Source organism: Bombyx mandarina, chromosome 01 (assembly GCF_030267445.1).
Source record: "Bombyx mandarina strain Sakado chromosome 01, ASM3026744v2".
Classification (NCBI taxonomy): domain Eukaryota; kingdom Metazoa; phylum Arthropoda; class Insecta; order Lepidoptera; family Bombycidae; genus Bombyx; species Bombyx mandarina.
Genome location: NC_143208.1, coordinates 4,307,688 through 4,328,064, shown reverse-complemented (window position 1 = coordinate 4,328,064; position 20,377 = coordinate 4,307,688). Strand labels below are relative to the sequence as shown.

At 36.2% G+C, this 20,377-nt stretch overlaps 1 protein-coding gene across 1 annotated transcript in view; it reads right to left on the bottom strand.

The window, feature by feature from the left end:
* The window catches only part of Dhc1 (dynein axonemal heavy chain 1), a 250,612-nt gene that overhangs the window by 188,948 nt on the left and 41,287 nt on the right, over window positions 1-20,377 (bottom strand).

The window sequence follows — 20,377 nt, the reverse complement described above, 5'->3', positions numbered from 1 at the left end:
TATAAGAACTTCAGAATTTGTAGCCCGTTTTATATATACCACTTACCTACATTAAAATAGACAATATGGCTACTGTTTCATATAAATTTAATAATTATACGGACATCTGCCTATTGTTAAGTAATGAGTGAGCTCGTTCACACCAAAATGTAAAAAAAAAAACAAAAAAATTATAATGTCGAAATGTTGTTGAATTTTGCTAGGATTTTTTTCTTTTTTTAGGCATGGCAGTTTTCCTGGGTGATCCCCGCGCGCCTTTGGGTTTATGGGACTGGACGATATGCAGATGTCGGGTGCGGACCGTGGGCTCAGAAATGGTATTTAGAATCCCGCCCATTAAATTATTCTCCTGCACTCTGGCCCAAGAGTCTGAGCTGCCCCGAGATGAGACCGCGATTAGGGTGAGAGGCTTATTGTGATCAACGCTGATAACAAACATTGCAGCTCATCCCAAAGAAGTCTGGGTGATGCAGCCTTCGAGGTGATTAGACGATGCGCTATAGTGATAGTAGGACGCCGCGCAACCACGACCCCCCTCAGATCACCTAATAACTTTCACCGGGGGATAAAGTAAATTTATCCATGATTCAAGTTCTTTTTAATGTAGAGTTACAAATATGTAAAAAACCTTTTATGGATGTATTTTTTTAAAAAATACGTATACTTCTAATGCGGTGTTCAAGCGGATCACGATTGACTTTACTTATATAAAAGCTGCTACGAACATAAAAGTGCTACGAAGGTTGAACTCTTACTCAAATAATAAAAGTTCAGGCGTATTTTATTTACTTCTTTATCTTCATGTTACTTTGGTGTTTTGTTTCGAAATATCAACGTATTTTAAGATGCGAGTCTGCGCATGAAAACTAAAAAGGTGGATTTCGTAAAATACTTTTCTATCTCACTTTTATGTTATCCTAGTGAATGTTTTACAACGATTGGTTTATAGCCTTCTAGCATATCTGCTCTAATGTGGAGGATAATTCATCCATTTCTTTCGTAAATGTCGTCATTGAGATTTAACGAAGCTTTTCAAAGCTCAAATCTATAGGGTAATACTAGATAATTCAAATCTTCTAAAAATATGGTGTAGATAGACAAACCAGCTTACAGCCCGTTCGATATGAAATCACAGAGTACGTAGGGGTCCAAAACGTGAATACCGCCATCTTGAGGCAAGGGTTTGAAGTGTAAACTTTGGCATTAAAACCACATAACCATAAATAGGCCACATTACCATCCCCAGCCTATAGTCCATTCTATTCCTATTAATTTTAGTATAATCTCTGTTTTTTTAGAAATGGCAAATACATATTTCCGAACTAAAATAATAATTGGTTTTTAAAGCATTGTTACAAAATCTAAACAGACCACTATTAATACAAAAAAAATACTTATACTATATAACTTAGATTCAGACATCGAAAAAAGAGAACCAAATTTTAGTAGACATTGTTCGACAGTGGAATTTTGCGTCATGATAATCGCCTTATCGTAGCCGCCGCTGACTACTCCCCGAATCCTGATCATGCAGGAGCCAGTCACCGTCGATGCCCTAGACACGTCCTTACGGATCCCTCAGATCCAATAACCTTTGCACTAGACGCCTTCAGCTCTAGGAGCAGGCTTAGGGACCTCGGTAACCGTACTCGTCAAACTCGACAAAGAGTTCGCCGTGCAACCTAACCCATGAATCAGCTCGCTGAGTTTCTCGCCGGATCTTCTCAGCGGGTCGCGATTCCGATCCGGTAGTAGATTCATTCGCGAAGCAGCTACTCTTGAGTTGTTAGGTCTCCTTCGGAGGCGCTCGGGTAGCTGTTAGCAAATCCCACCCCTCCTGGCTGAGCCTTTGCTCGCCCACCTGTCCTGGTGAAACTGGAAAGGCCTCCGGGCCACCAGTAATCCTTCAATCATAAAAAAAAAAAAAAAGTGGAATTTTGATTATTCATATACAACATGTCTTTGAATCGCAAGTTATTAAATATATTATAGTCAAAATAAACAATGTTCCTTCAAACAATATTCCAAATTAATAATATTCATACAAAGTTTATAGATAAAAAAAAAAAAAAATGTTCTACTCCGCTACTCTGGCGATCGACCGAGCCACGTTTGAGTATCATAGGATCCTATCACCTTAGCCGTTGGGCCAGGCGGGTTCCCGACGGAGAGAACAAATACATCAAACATACTCATCTCTTCAGATATTTATACTAGAGTATTTAGATGTATAATGAGTTTTGAGACATAAAAACATTCTTTATATACTATACATCATACCAAAAATTTGTTAATAAGTTATTAATAATGCTTCAATGAATATTTCTAGAACGTTGGCAATAATAACTATCAATAATCTAGGTAAAGTCTTATTTTTCCGGTACAAATGCTTTGGTTTCCAAAAAGATTTTTTCTAGTTTCAGTTTCTTTTATTACAATAAACTATATTACTAATAAAAATAAAAGAAGATAAAACATAATATTTGTCACGAAATTTAACAACTAAGACGACTAAGACATAAGTTGTGGTAAAAATAACATGTGCAAATAATTAATATTTCTTCACAGCTAATAGATTTAAAAAAGCAAAAAAATGTTCTACTCCGCTACTCTGGCGATTGACCGAGCCACGTTCGAGTATCATAGGATCCTATCACCTTAGCCGTTGGGCCAGGCGGGTTCCCGACGGAGAGAACAAATACATCAAACGTATTCATCTCTTTATACTATACTATTAAGATATATAAGTAGAACGATTTTTTATGACGAAAACATTGTTCATAAACAATTGATCCTATTACGAGCTTATTCATAATATTTCAATGGATATTTCTAGAACATTAGCAATAATAACTATTAATAATTAAGTCAAAATAATATTTGAATTTCTGGTTCAATAAAACTTTGATTTTATTATGCTTAAAATGTTTTGGGTTTTCAAAAAATAATTTGCAAGTATCAGTATTTTATATTATAGTGGTATAACTTATTACCGTATTGATAGGAAAACAAGATCATTACATACGTTTGTCACAAAATTTTGCAGATCACCCGATCGCAGTACGTTATTGATGTTATCACCATGATCATATAATTTTAGAAGTAGTTTGATATTTTAAATATAAGTAGAGTTTAAGTTAATAATTAGTTTTATTAAATATAATAATATTTTAAATGTAAGTGTACAATAGCTCAGTGTAATTATTTACATAGTAAATTTTGTTCTAGACGGTTACATGCGTCCACATATCTACTATGCTACGAAGCTACGAAGCTACGAGAGTTACGGTGCTACAACATTTAGGTAACTGGAGTGCTACGACGACGTGGACTTGTTACTGAAGTAGATCGCACATATGAAATTAATTTTAATTTGGATACACTCTTTCTAAAAACAATTTTACTAGCTCGACCTATATCTATTTATGTAACGGAATCATTAACAGAATCGAACCCCCGTCTCCCCATTGACAGACGTTTTTACTAACCACTATACTACTGAAGATTATGCGCAACTGACATATTCAATGTCTAAATGTAGTGAAGCTTTTACACCTTAATTTCACAAAATAATATTATTATTATATGTAAAACTTTAAGAGAGCTTTGTTTCTGAAACTAAACTAGTTTTACTTATCGTTAGCAAATATTGTCGGATTATTTTAAAATTACTGTTGGTTTTGTTAAAATTAAATGAAAATTACGAGTATACTCGTAATATTATTTAAAAATATGTCAAAATTTACATATTAACTATCAATAAAAATTCTTTAAGCAAGTTACAATCATATCAGTACTGGTGGTAGGACCTCTTGTGAGTCCGCGCGGGTAGGTACCACCACCCTGCCTATTTCTACCGTGAAGCAGTAATGCGTTTCGGTTTGAAGGGTGGAGTAGCCGTTATAACTATACTGAGACCTATAAAAGGTGGGTGGCGCATTTACATTGTAGATGTCTATGGGCTCCAGTAACCACTTAACACTAGGTGGGCTGTGAGCTCGTCCACCCATTTAAGCAATAAAAAAAAAAAAAAAAAAAATCCGAATTCTTACAACGTTTTCATGTTAATACGTCGTTCACATCCCCACCCTCATGCTATCCTGGTGTTTTGTTGTAAGTATTAATATTTCTGTATACGAGGCGGTTGCCAAGTATTTTCGCATGTAGACCAACTAGACCTTACGTCTTAGACCTTATTTATGTCTTCAGGTGTTCGGCGGGATTCACGTTGGGATGTTTATGAGTTATGAGTTTAAGTGGATGTTCACAACCACTTAAAACCAGGCGGATCTTGAATCCGGCTGGCTGACTTTTACGGACTGTTTCATGAATCAAATTTTCAACCGGCTATAAATAATATTTTTAATAAATTAATTATTTGTTTTACCGAATTGGATTTCCCAACCTTGTTTCAATTCATAATTGTTGCTTTAAATACTAATTTTTAGAAGAAAAAACAACTGGAAAATTATTCTGGGAAATAGCAAAAAATTATTACAAAGAAAATGACTGACTATCAGTGGCGGGCTGACCTTCGTATCCGGGGCGTGGCACGTCCCAGCCCCAGTGTGGTCAGAGCGCGGAGGGCCCAATCTCGGCGGTCCGTGCTGGAGGCATGGTCCAGACGGCTGGCCGATCCTTCGGCTGGTCGTAGGACCGTCGAGGCGATTCGCCCGGTTCTTGTGAATTGGGTGAATCGTGACAGAGGACGCCTCACTTTCCGGCTCACGCAGGTGCTCACTGGGCATGGTTGCTTCGGTGAGTTCCTGCACCGGATCGGAGCCGAGCCGACGGCAGAGTGCCACCATTGTGGTTGCGGCTTGGACACGGCGGAGCACACGCTCGTCGCCTGCCCCACATGGGAGGGGTGGCGCCGTGTCCTCGTCGCAAAAATAGGAAACGACTTGTCGTTGCCGAGTGTTGTGGCATCGATGCTCGGCGACGACGAGTCGTGGAAGGCGATGCTCGACTTCTGCGAGTGCACCATCTCGCAGAAGGAGGCGGCGGGGCGCGTGAGAGACACGCAAGCCCGCCGCCGTCGAGCGGGGGCCAGGGAGGCGGATCTCGCCCAAGCCCTGGCCCTCTAAGTGTTTCGGGTCCCCTTCATATGTCGGTCTGGGGACAGGCGAAGGGGGCCTAAGAAGACGACGTGCAAGCTGCTCTGCACGCGTTTTACGCAAGAGCATCCGGGTGATGGAAGGCCGGCTATCCTCGACCCACGCTGGTTCTGACCCAGCGGGGTATTCCGTAGGATAGACCATTCTAACCGGCGCCATCTAGGCGGGCTCCGGATAGCCTGCCGACCGAGAGGGCTGGTGGTCGTGGCGCCGACGACCGCCGGTCCGGCGTCCCGAGGGGGAGGGTGATGGGAGAGATGTGCTCTGCACTAAACGCTTCACTTTCCCCCCTTTGCCTTTTCATGGGTTCTGTCTCATGCGAGGTTCGGACGCGGGTTGTTGAGCGACAGGAGGTTTTAGTCAGTTCGACTCCGACATGCCCCGCCTTCCATCCCCAGGGGAGGGCGGAAGTCCGGCGATTTCCTCCTGACCAAAAAAAAAAAAAAAACAAAGAAAATGAATATATTCGCACAAGAGTGTTTCTATAAAAACAGCGAATTGTAAATTGATACATACAACTCGATTATTACATTTAGGTGGATTTTCACTTGTTTGTGTCCACCATCAAATCCACCAAGTCACCATCACTTATAGATACTGGTATTGCCAGAGGTTACAGCTTTGCCCTTCCCTACTAAATATCTCTTCATTATATTTGTACGCAAGCTGGGCTGAATCTAAAAATGCTACTTTTATACAACTGCTACGAAAATAAAAGCGCTACGAGCTACGACTATTTTTCAAATATTAAACGTTTTTTAAGGTCACGCATATTTTTAGTTATATTAAGAACAAAAGTCACGTTCATTACAAAACGTTTTTGATACAGGCGATAAAATTTACTTGAGTCTTGTAGTGTTTCAAATTATGCAAATTTATAAAAAATGGTACCACACAATTTTTAGTATTTTTTGTATTCAATTAATATTTTTTGTTCATAGCAGATTACATAGAGTTACTACACCTATGAATACATATTATTTTCTTATAGTGGTCATGTACACATCCTCATCTTCATGCTACTCTGGTGTTTTGTTGCGAAGTATCGACGTATTTTCAGAGTCGAGTCTGCGCATCAAAACTTACAAAGCGGTTATCGTGAAAACTTATTCGTATCTCTTTATGTTCATGTTGTCCTAGAAAGTATTTTACGTCCAACAGCTATACCTTTCTAGCGAAGGTGGAGATATATTACAACTATTTATGTTGTATTTTATTCAAATCTTTAAAAAATTGCTATGGATATGTAGACTAGTTCACGACCCATTTCCTGTGAATTGTCGCAGTGCACAGGGGGACCCAGAACGCGAATAGCGCCATCTTGAGACGGGAATTTGAAGTGTGTGCTGTAGCATGAAGGCGATTGTAGTATCATTTTGGAATCTCAAAGTACATTGCGACGAAAATGGGCAGGCTGGTGGTTACCATCCCTACCAGCTCACAGTACATTCTACTGCTATTGTTTACAGTATAAGCTTCATTTTTTTAGAAACATCTTTTATAACTAAACTAATAATTATTTTATTGAATAATGTTAAAAAATCTAATCAGAGCACTATAATGCAACAAAAATATAATTTAAATTTATCACCGAAAAAAGAAGGGATAAATCTTTTGTTTGTCTGTTTATTCGCACACAAAATGTTTTTGAAAATACTTAGTCTGGCAATAAATACTGTTACAATTAAAAATAAATAAAATTCTATTTCAAATAACATTTATTACTATTACAGTGTGTTAGTTTAATACATAAATATAAAACAATTTAAAGTATAAAAAGCGTATTCGAAGTGGTCTCCATTGGCTGCAATACAGTCCTTATACGTTGAGGCCAGTTATCAATAGAAGCACGCACTCTTTTCATGGGAAAATTGTTCACTGCCAATCGTACGGATTGTTTTAGGGACTCCAAATTATCATGGCGTTTAGAGCAAGCCATACTCTCTAAAACTGACCATAAATCATAATCCAGCGAATTAAGATTGGGACTAGACGACGGCCAGTCTTCAGCTCTGATGAAGTCCGAAACGTTCGTTTCCAACCAAGACTGCGTAGACCGAGCTTTATGACTTGGCGCCGAGTCTTGCTGGAAGGACCATTATTGATTATTGCACATGATGTTGTTAAGGGGCTTCACTACCTTCTCAAGAATGGTATCTTGATACACTTGTGCCGATGTTTTGATACCTTTTTCACAAAAGTATGGCTCAGTCACTCCTTCATAACTAATACCCCACCAAACCATCACTGAAGACGGATAGTACCCACGTTGCACTCTGTCGACTAATTGAGAAGCTTCTTTAGAGCTTTGAGCATAAATACGGACATTTTGTTTTTTAAAATGTTGCTCAATTGTAAAAAAATTCTCAGTCGTACACAACATTTTTCTATGACCTCCCTTTGCGTACCGCTTCATTTCGATTTTACCACCCTATTCTCTTTTAAATTATCAGTTAAGAAATGACCAGTATGTCTCTTATAGGCTGCAAGTACTAACTCATCTTTTAAAATACGTGACATGGTTCTAGGTGCTATCTTCATCTCCCGAGATAAAATCTTTTGCTTTCGGACAGGATTTCTTCGAATTCTTTCCCTTACCGCTTTGACCACCTTTTTCGTACAAACACTAGGTGGACGGTCAGATCTTTTTCTGTCACAAACAGAGGAGGTCTCATTGCACCTATTAATAGCCCGGTACACAAACATTTTACTAATACCAAGCGTATGGAGAGTTTTAAAAATTGCATTTGGCTCCATACCTACTTCGTGTAATGCAATCACAGCGATTCGGTTCTCTTTATCACCCCACTCTATTTTAATATCACAAAATATTGTACAATGTATTGGCACCAAAATGAGAAAACTCAATGAGCAATCATATAAAAATGACAAATTCCAAATTCAAATGTAATATTTTGTTTATTTTAATTGTAACAGTCTTTAAGGCCAGACTAAGTACATACATAAATTTAAATCGTAAGTGATAGAATGAAATAGAATGTTGAGTATATAATATGTAATAGATTGTGTTAAGAATAAGCAATAATTAGTTTATTATTAGTTAAATTAATAATATTATTCCTTTATAGTTTATAGATTTAAAACAAAAACACAAAAAAAATGTTCTACTCCGCTACTCTGGCGATCGACCGAGCCACGTTCGAGTATCATAGGATCCTATCACCTTAGCCGTTGGGCCAGGCGGGTTCCCGACGGAGAGAACAAATCCATCAAAGGTATTCATCTCTTCAGATATTCATACCAGAGTATTTAGACGTAGAATGGGTTTTTTAAGACATAAAAACGTTGTTCGTATACTATAGGTATATTATGTGGTTTTACAAATATGTTAATATTAATAATGCCTCAATTGATATTTTTAGAAAATTGGCAATAATAACTAGCAATAATGAGGGCAAAGTATTGTTTGATTTCCGGAAGTTCAATTAACATTTGTAAATTGTTTGTTCTAAATATTTCTGATATTCAAAAATAAATTTTCTAGTATTCGTTTCTTATATTACTATAATCTAACTCACTGTTAGTAGGAAACCACGACCATTATGTTTGTCACGAAATTTTGCAAATCGCCCGATCATAGGTGTCTCTGTTTACCTTATTGATGTTATCACCAAGATCAACAAATTTTAATACTGGTTTGAAATATTTAATATAAGGCATGAAAAATAGTTCAGTGTAAATATTTATGTATTATAATATAATTATTTTCTAGACGGTTACATGCTTCCGTAGAGCTATGGTGCTACGTCGCTACGTTGATACGATATTTAGAAAGCTACGGTGCTACGTCGATATGTTTCAAAGCTAGAACACACATCATCTGCTCTTAATCAGGCTGCCTTTTCAAATCCACTAGCTTAACTCATTTATCGATTATCAAATAACTTAGGTACGGTGTCTATACAACAAGAATTTACCTCGTTTTTAATTCCTATTTAACTTAGAGATTAGATTTAGAGTTATAAATGGCGTATTTACGAAGATAAAATTACAAAAATTTTCAAAAAATTTCGGGAATCGAACCCTGGTCTCACTTGTGATAGGCGTTTATACTAACCATTACACTACTGAGAATTGTGCTTGTCGAACACAATATCTGAACCTAGTAAAGCCTTTATGCGTTAATTTCACAAAACACTATTATTATGTAGAAAAGAACAATTATTGTTTTGACCACTTCGGTGTTCGTCAACAGCGGAAAATACATTTTAAAGGCCAAGGATCTAAAACAAGTTTTACTTATCGTTAGAGAATTACGTCAGAATTTTTTTAAGTAATAGTTGGTTTTGTTAAAATAAAATGAACATTATAATATTATTTAAAGATATTTAGCAATTAACAAGTAGACTGTTAAAAAAAACTTAAGCACGTTGTTACCACAAATTGGAATTCGTATGGCGTTTTCATGTTTATACGTCGTTCACATCCCCACCTTCATGCTATCCTGGTATTTTGTTGTAAGTATTCACATCGGTATACGAGGCGGTTGCCATAGTATTTTTGGCGCAATTTGCGGAAAATGATTCAGACAATTTAGACCTTTTTAGATTTATGGAAACCTGGTAACCGTTTGTAGCGTTTCATGTAACCTTGATACATCATCCCATGTAGACAGATAGACAGACACAGTTGGATGGTTTTTACGGTCTATTTTATGAAACACGGTTTTCAACCGGCTATAAAACATAGTTTTAATAAATTATTTAATTGTTTTATCGAATTGAATTTCACAATCTTGTTTCAATTCCAAGCTGTTGTTTTAAATATCGATTACATTTTCTGGAGAAAGGAAAATGGAAAAATTATACCCGGAAAACTCAAAAAAAAACAATTACAAAAAACCGGATATACGCACATGAGCATATCTATAAGAAGAACAGCGAATTGTAAATTGATACATTTAATTATACATATATTTAGGTAGTTTTTCTTGATTTTTGCTGTCGGCAGTCAAATGTGAGTTTTATATTATTATAAGTAGCCACTATCATTTAAGGATACTTTCAATTTTGAAACTTTAATATAGTGATATATGTTTCATTATTGAATTTTTTTTTAACCGCGAAATTTCAATTTTATTCACAATTTGACATTGACAAGAGCTCACCCTTTCAACCTTAAGAAACAATTTTACAAGACGGTCCACACATATTATTATGTAAACTCAGTATTCGTTTAAATCTTAGTTTAAGAAAACATGAATAGAAAGAATAATAAGTGTGAAACAAAATATCTAAACACAGAATAAATTGGATTACATTATGTAGCTTTTATGTATTTCATTTTATTACATTAAGAATAAAATTTGAGGTAGTATAACGACTTGATTTCGAATTGAATTACGTAATACACACGTCTTCGCGTTTATGCTATTCTAGTATTTTGTTGTAAGAATATCGACGTTTCTCTGAATTCGAGTCTGCGCAACAATGATATTAAAAAAGGCGCCCTTGGCTTTGGCTTCTTCTTATATTTCGTAAGCTCTGTACGTTTATGTCAGCCTGGTAATCATTTACAACGATATAGGTTAAATTTATTTATTACATTTCCAATTAATTCAATAAATATTTTCTCGCGTACATTTCCATGTGTGTTTAGAATAGGTCTAGAATAGAACCATTACATATTTTCCCATGTGTGCCGTGAAATCTGTAGTCACCTACTAAGGAACTTGTTCAGAAAATAGCAACATTGTTCTATTTCCCGTTGGTAGAATGTATTGTAATAATACATTTTTAGTTACCATCATTCTGGTTAGTACTATCGCGAAACATTTTCGCGTCCCTGTTTGAAAGGTGAAACAGTCGTTATACGCTATATTTAGAATTGAGACTGGAATCTCTCTGGTGTGATTTTTATAGGCTTCAATAACAATTCAACAAGTGAGCTATAAATTATTTTATTTGTGTGGGCAACAAAATATTATTGGCGGACGGTATTCACGTTTTGTTGCAATGAGATGCTATAATCACTTAAGACTCACTGAGCCGTAAGCGATACACCGGTGGTCGAATCCCACCGACGAGTTTCGGTTTGAAGGACGGAGCAGCCGTAGTACTGTTAAAAGTGAGACCTTACAACTCATGTCTCGAGGTGGGAGGCGGCATTTATGTTGTAGATGTCTATGGGCTCCGGTAACCGCTAAACATCAAGTGGGCCGTGAGCTCGTCCTCCCATCTAAGTAATAAAAAAAGGAGCAATCGGCGTTGATGAGTTTTTTTCCGTAGTTGTAAATCATTTCGAGGAATAGCCTAGATGTTTACCGAAAATCATTTTTTATTTTTTGTAAAATAATGATAAACCAAGAATATTTTAAATAAAATATATTTGATTTTTGTTCGTCGTCAATTGACGTCATCATTAACATTTTTAAACAGAGAGGTACTTTTACCTTATATTTTTAAACAGTACTCTTTGTGCGACTTAAATGTCAATTTTTTTTTATGATTTTATTGATAACCACAAAACGCGTATTTATATTTATGTATATAATTTTAACTCAAATCAACAATTCCTAACCTAGACGTAACAATTCCAATATTCTTTTAGATATATTAATATTGTACTTAGATCGTGGAAATAATACAAATTATTTACTAAGTGAACGGATGACATTAATAGAAGAATGAAAGGAATACCAAGTCAAGGCTTTTAAGGTTTTTGAGGCTCAAAAGTTATGTAATGTAATGCTACTAGTGATATCATCATCACCAAAAAATTGATGGCATTTTGAAATTGAATATAAAAAATGGCTACAATAAAATTACTTAAAAAATGTTTGAATTATTTTCTTACATTGTGCTATTTTTTTTTATAATCAAGGCCCATTGTGTGTTTGTCCAATATATCCACATTTCAAAATATATGACGTTAAAGATTTTTAAAACATAATAATATGATTTAGTATTGAAGTATTTTTATTTTATTTTATTGTATTTTATTTATTGGGTACCAACATGTTATACATTAGCATAGAATATTACAAGTACTATATAAATCGATGTCAAATTAAATGCTTTGTAGGGTACTAGAAAAATAAAAATATAACATTACCAGACAATTTTACATTATTACACATTATCGCGTCTTGAAAGATCATCAAAATTTTTGTTTTTTTGAGCACATTTACGTTTTCCGCGCCATCTAGCCGTGAATGAAACAAGCGTTAAAACGAAAGAACCAGAAATAATTCGAAGTCAAATGAAAAATCTCTTTATCTTTATGCTAACCTGGTACATTCGTTGTAAGTATCGACATTTCTTTAATTTCGAGCGTGCGCACCGGCGAAAAGCCCCCTTATTCCGTAAATATATAAACTTCTGTGCATTTATGTATGCCTAGTAACCGTCTTGTAACGAACTAGTTATTCTAGATTTTCATTCATTGGATCCCAAATTCCAAGGAGACGAGACAATTCTACAAACTAAAAGGTATCACGGATCATTTGAATATTTCTTACCAACCAATTAAAATTAAAAATATTTTTGAAATATTTTGTAATGAAAAATTACCAATAACCCAAAAAACCATTTATCCTTGTTATGTAGTAAGAAAGAATTTTTTGTAAGAAAGAATTATATTTATACAATTTGTTTTATATAGAGCAACATAAGAGAACATTAGTCTCAAATTTCAAAAATAATTTTACTTCTATAATTTTACTTTGTTTTGTATCTAAACAGACTATAATTATTTTAATTAAATTGCATTTTACTTTTGTGTTCTCATTCACAATAAGTTATCGCAGCTTTACAAACCCGTTACAAGAAGTGTTATTCATATTACAGTATTCATCACTTTTAGAATAATAACAGATTCTAGTCATCTAATAACGAACGGGCTTATAAAACTCAGATAAACCATTATGAATAATAAAGTTTTCATTTTGTGTCTCACGAATATTCTGCCGAAAATTGTTGATTTTTCATGAAGGACGTTTTAAACGATTCTAATAACTATATAATAAAAAATGAAAAGATGCCATCCATTTTTTTTGGATGTGAGTAGAATATTATGTATTCAAATATATCATCATAGAGAATAAGATATTTGAGAAATTAAAAATAATTTACAAATATTATTTATTCTGTTCAATAAAACGAAGACAACTCTTCTATTTTATGTTCTCCTGGTAGAGTTGTCCGCGATTTGACGACATTCTCAAATATCGAGTGTGCGCGTCGCTGTCATTGCCCCAGTGCGCATGCATGTTTATAGCCCGCACAGAGAAAGAACATTTTCATTTGTAAATAATACATGGAATGTCTCGACTATGCGAATTTCGTTATCATAAAAAATAACACAATGCTCGGATTGCGCAATTTTTTTTTTCTATTTTCAGCAGACAAACAGCTTTTCTCTGCCCTTGGCATCGGTGAAATCCTAGAGAAACGATGATTAGAAATTAAATAATAAAACGATATACTTTATATGTATATTCAATTCTGACGTCTTATGTGAGACCTGATTTTAACTGATCGCCATATCAAGTAGTTTGAACCGATTATTTAGATGTTCTTCTGTAATAAGTCGATAACTTTCATTTAGCCTTGTTATTGCTTAAAATTTTATTTAATTGGATTTCTTACTAACTTATGTCGGGATATCTTACACATTATTAGCTGGGCCACGCTCAGCCATGTTCCATGACCATGCATTCCTGTTTTAATCATACTGTTTGTTAATTCAATATTTTTTTCCAACTAAAACTCGCCGTAGTTCTTGACTTGCCAAACAAGGTCTATAAGTTGACGTATAGGAGGCCAATAGCAATGAGGATAGGCAGGGTTGTGGTATCTACCCGTGCGAGCTCTCAAGACGTCCTACTATCAGTAATCACGTAAATTACAATTTTTGCAGGATTGAGTTTTATTACATGGCGTTATTCTTTCACTGTGGAAGTCACTCGTAAAATTTCATGAGTACGTATTATATTTCATTACGAAAATTCGTATCTGCCTGCGAGATTCGAACGCCGCACAGCTGTATCGCTGGATACGAATGCATCGGACATCTTAATCTTTTAGGCCACAACAACTTCTTTCTTTAAAGTTTTCGTAGTCATAGACGAATAAAGCGTTACTCGCCGACGTCTATATATTGTGCTAACTATCGTCAAATTTCCTATAAAAATATTCCTATTACTATAGGACAGTTCTATTTTAACGTTTTTCTATGAAACGTCATATTAAGCCGTAAAAGTAGCTTTAGATATGTTTACAAGTCGCGAAGAAAAAACAAAAAAAAACGGTGCACGTGCAACTTGGTGCACGTGAATGAAGTGAAACTTCTTTTTCGATGTGTAGTATTGATTGTGGTTCTCTTCGTTTTTCATTCTTAAGTAAGATTGCTCTTGTAATAGGGAACGCTATGTATAAGAGATGCGACATCTTCAACATTTATATTATACACAGATAACCCCCTATGTGTGATATTATACTAGCGACCCGCTCTCACTTCGCTTCGGAAACTGTAATTTATTGTAGAGTTCTCCACTATTTAATGGATGTTATTATAAATATAAACCTTCCTCTTCAATCATTCTATCTATTAAAAAAACCGCATCAAAATCCGTTGCGTAGTTTTAAGGCTTTAAGCATACATAGGGACAGAGAAAGCGACTTTGTTTTATACTATGTAGTGATATATTTTATATTATAGAAAGAAAAATAAATATATATGTATTTTTAAATACTTCATTAAAATATTGGATGCTACTCGTTGCTAACGCTCGCGCTGACCTGTAACAGGTACCTATACTACTCGCATGCGTTCGAGTGCCACGCATTCACTCTCGCTCTCTTCACTGTCTCTTTCTATTTTCCCTCCTCAGGAGCGTTGAAGGTTTAACGCAACAGTGATTTCATACCCCCTCCATGGTAGCGTTTTAACGCAACCTTGTTGAAAATCGCATTAGAAGTTTTACTTCAAAAACTAGTAAATGAAGACTGTAGTTTGCTACACCCTTAGGCTTACGAGTTACGAATACGTAACTTTAGGTACTGTTCCCTCAGAAATTACCGCGTCTCTCGGAATGTATTTCATAAATTTAGTTTTATGAGTGCATAAACATTTTACGCTTTTAAATAAATATCATTGATATAGATATGTAAATTATTGTATTTTTATTATAATATTAGTTGTAAAATATAGGAAGCTTCCCGTTCAGTTCGAGGCGTTTTAAAATAGTGACCTACCCTCACCCACTGGGTTTTTAACTGGGTCTTCTCAGTGGATCGCGATTCCAATCTGGTAGTAGATTCAACGAATTCCCATTCGCTTATTGAATATTCATGATAAATGTATCCATTTTCGTTCCACTTCTTCCCTGCTTAAAAGAAGCGGAAGAAAAAATACGTAGCTCACGTTAATATCTAATTCACAACATCCCAGATAATTTTGTTATAAGCGTTTTTTTACTGTCCATCTAGACAGACGAGCTTACAGCTCACCCGATGGTGAGTGGTTACCGTCGCCCGTGGACTTCAGCAATGCCAGGGGCAAAGCCAAACCGCTGCCTACCATTAAGTACTCTCTACAAGCCTCGATTGAAGAAGAACATTTCATAGCACTCGGGAAACACCGTGGAGGGGAGCTCACTCCAAGCCGGATGGTACGTGGCAAAAAATATCTCTGAAAATGCACTGCGCTTGAACGCAGTGGCTCTAGGTAGTATGGATGAACTCTACTCCGGTACCGGGCGGTGCGATTGTAAATGCCGAATAACAGCGCTATAGAGCTACCCAAAACGTAAAAAACGGACAATTTTTTTTTATTGCTTATATGGGTGGACGTACTCACAGCCCACCTGGTGTTAAAGTGGTTACTGGAGCCCATAGACATCTACAACGTAAACGCGCCGCCCACCTCGAGATATAAGTTCTAAGGTCTCAGTATAGTTACAACGGCTACCCCACCTTTCGAACCGAAACGCATTACTGCTTCACGGCGGCAATAGGCGGGGTGGTGGTACCTACACGTGCGGACTCCCAAGAGGTCCTACCACCAGTGAATTTTAAAATAATGCTTCTTTTTAAGGTTTAAACGTTAACTGGTACTCAAGTGAGCGAATGCCCCTACCCACTTGATGACACTAAAATTTCATTTTCATTAGCCACGCCCTTCATATTGAAACTTAAAATTGCTTCATAGCAGAAATTTTGTGAACAACTCGTGCGTGCTTGTAACATGCCCTACTTAGTTAACTTGCTTAGGTAAACTTAAAAAGTTTCAGAAATAATGCTATAGCATACGTAAGACGTAGTTTATCGGTAACTCCATAGAGATCATGCGCCCTAACCGTGGTACATATACACAAAATAAATAGGAAAAGAAAAATTTAGGTTTGCCTATATTTTTCCAACCGCTATAGAAGGGTGATGTTTTTGTAAATGTGATCTGAAAACTGAATACATCTTTGTTCTATCAAATATTTTGTTTATCATATTATTCAAATATTACTTTTTTTCGATCGATTTTAATTAGTTTATGAGGTAGCTGCTTTCACAACCAATCTGTAGATATTCGAAATATCCAAAATTCAAATTGTTAATATTCAGATTGGAAAGCTAAAATTTACCGAATCGATTCTGGGTGTTAATAAATATCAGTAGTATAAAATGAACTTATCAAAACAAAATGGCCGACTTCCAATATAATGTAATTTTATCTGTCATGTATATTTTTTATGTAATAGCAAAGCGACTAAAGCTAAAGATAATTATTTCGGAAAAGAAAGGACATCATAACTAGATTAGTTTTAACTGTGAACAATTATTCAAAATGAGAAAATAGAAACAAAATTTCTAACGCACAGATCACACGAAAAATCAGAGACAGAAAAAAAAGTGAATGGAATCAGAAAATAAATAAAAAAATTGAAAATGTTCAGTGGCATCGCGTAACAATGTAGTATTATTTAATAACGCAAGGCATGTTACACAGTCAACGCAGAGCATTACGTTCGACGATGATCATCGGCTGGGTCATTCGCATTTTGCACGTGGCATCAGTTATCACCTTCAAACGAGTGATGCTCCCCCGGTTTGTGAGCTCCTCCTCCCAACTCCACAACGATTTAGCGGTATTACCGGCAGGCTTCCCATTTAAATTTAGAATATAATAAATTTACTGACGGGTATAGATGACAGTTCATACATTTAGAACCAGAGTTTAATTTATCATCGTTACATTAGTGCTTGTACATTCTGCGTGTATTTAGTTCCCGAAGTCGTTCATTGCACATTATAATCATTCAACATCAATGATTGCCTTGAACAGCTTCTAAAACTAGTTCTCAACACGCCAAAACAAAATCCACAACCATTCTCTGCGGTTCCTGCCAAAAACTAACAACGGTTCCATCAGCTTAGTCCCCTCTGCGTTTATGTAATTCTGTTTACAGACCTTTTTCACCAATCATTACAAGTTTTTATTTTTAACTTATTTAATCACCATTTCGAAACATTAAAAGTTTTATTTTAATTTTAATTATCATCGATAATCTGTTTATTTATAGAACAAAACTATTTCACGCTAAAGATTACTTTATGTTTGTTTAAAAATCAAGTGATGGTGCCGAACGTGGTGGAAATTTCCAGTGAAAAGTCTCTCTTAGTAGAGTACCATCGAATATTAAGTGGATTGAGGCTCTATGTTTAGTGTTTTTTATCAGGCCATTTACCATGTCGTATTTCCATCAGCTTTCCGAGAGAATACAATTTTTTGGTCCAGAGAGATCCACCTGCATTATACCTTACCAACACAATCTATAGATATAGGACATTAAGGAATATTATTGATACATATTAAAATAAAGACACGAGCAATCCATTTTCTCTCGGCTAAATCATTTGTAATGATATTTTACTTTCCAAATTACATTAGGTAGGTGTAACATTTAAAAAAATCTCAATAAGCGCTATTCTATAACATATTTTGGTAACAGTTTTACAAAAGCCCCAAAATTTTACGTTTCAAAAACGCGTAAAATTACGTTTTTAGAGGAAATCCTGTATAGATAAAATTAATGAACCAAACCATAACACATAAACTGTAAATAGACTGAATGATTAGATGGTGTAGTAGTTAGCGCCTCTGACTATTGTGCCGAGGGTCGTGCGTTCGATTCCCACACCGGAGAAATATTCGGGTGATTAATAAGTTTGTTTGCTCGTTGTCTGAGTGTTTATTATAAAGGGTTTTTGATTAAGAGCGCCGAACTTAAAAATACAATTAAAAAACCTGTTTAAGTAATATTGCCACAATTTATTATTTTATTTTAAAGGGAATTCGATGATATTATGTATGGAAATAATGGAAATCATTGCCGTAGATAGGCCATAGGTAGTTCAATTTTTTTTTCTTTATGGCAATAGTTATAACTTTATGCCAGTTTCCAGTAAAACAATTTTAAATTATTTGTCAGTTTAGTGAAATGGCACCTTAAAATTTATTTAGGACGCGCTGCAGTATTACTCTATTGGTTGCCGGTTTGCGCATGCTCTTTATATAGGTCGATACTATTCTTCTAGTTCCTCGCCGTTATTTTCTCCTGGTACATGGAATACGATGTGAAAAAAATATGAATCACTAAATAGCACTCCGTTGAGGGATGGCTCTTTTCGTTTTTTTTTTTAATAAAAGAGAAAATAATAAATAAGGCAACCCACACCCAAAACAACAAAGCACACACAATGTGAATACGCTAATCACGTTGAGGCATGAGGTCTAAGTCTCAATTGTAATTGCTGGTCCCTCCTTCAAACCACTAGTTAGGGTGTTTTTTTTTTTTTTTTTTGTCAGGAGGAAATCACCGGACTTCCGCCCTCCGCTGGGGATGGAGGGCGGGGCATGTCGGAGTTGAACCGACTAAAACCTCCTGTCGCTCAACAACCAACGTCCAAACCTCGCATGAGACAGAACTCATGAAAAGGCAAAGGGGGGAAAGTGAAGCGATTAGTGCGGAGCACATCTCTCCCATCACCCTCCCCCTCGGGACGCCGGACTGGCGGTCGTCGGCGCCACGACCACCAGTCCTCTCGGTCGGCAGGATATCCGAAGCCCGCCTAGATGGCGCCGGTTAGAATGGTCTACCCTCGGAATACCCCGCTGGGTCAGAACCAGCGTGGGTTGAGGATAGCCGGCCTTCCATCACCCGGACGCTCTTGCATAAAACACGTGCAGAGCAGCTTGCACGTCGTCTTCTTAGGTCCCCTTCGTCGGTCCCCAGGCCGACATGTGAGAGAGACCCGAAACACTTAGAGGGCCAGGGCTTGGGCGAAATCCGCCTCCTTGGCCCCCGCTCGACGGCGGCGGGCCTGTGCGTCTCGCACGCGCCCCGCCGCCTCCTTCTGCGAGATAGTGCACTCGCAGAAGTCGAGCATCGCCTTCCACGACTCGTCGTCACCGAGCATTGATGCCACAACACCCGGCAACGACAAGTCGTTTCCTATTTTTGCGACAAGGACACGGCGCCACCCCTCCAATTAGGGTGTAATTAATAACTTCAGTAAGTAATAAAGGTAAAAGTTACTACGGATTAAGTTGATTCTTTGTTAAGTTTATTTGTGGGAAAACCCACAGAAAATCATAGCCTTAGAGAAGGCTATTCCTTTACTGGATCACCGTTGGTAGAGCCATTCAAAATAACATTAGCATCGCTAAATGCCCATTAAGTAGAAAAAAAATATGTAAGATGCTATATAAGAACTCTAATTAATAGACGCATAGTTATAACCTTTTCCACATTTCGAAGTGCAATTTTTTGTTTGGTGGTAAACCTTTACTTAGCTTTTTTACTCGACATACAAGAGAGTAGAGTAGAGAATACTGATATTGTAATAATATGAATATTACATGAATAATTTTACCAGGATAACATATTCGAATAGAGCTTGCATTTAAACATTGATACGATAACTAAGGTTCAGAGTTGTGTTTATGAGTGATTTGATCGATGTTTAAATAAATAAAATATATTATATATAAAATATAAAATAAAATAATGTTCTATGAAATTAAAATAATATTTAGTTTTTGATATTTACAAAAACATTTCCAGCGCTGATACTTTATCTTAGTTTTAAAGTTCATTCGTATTCGTTCTATAATACGAGGACAAGGGCATATTACCCGAAAGACCATCACCACCTACTGGCACCCTGTTGCAAAATCGTTTATCTCCCGCCTTTGAATGTTTGCAACTCTTTCGTTTCATGACGATCTGGTACTTAGTCGAT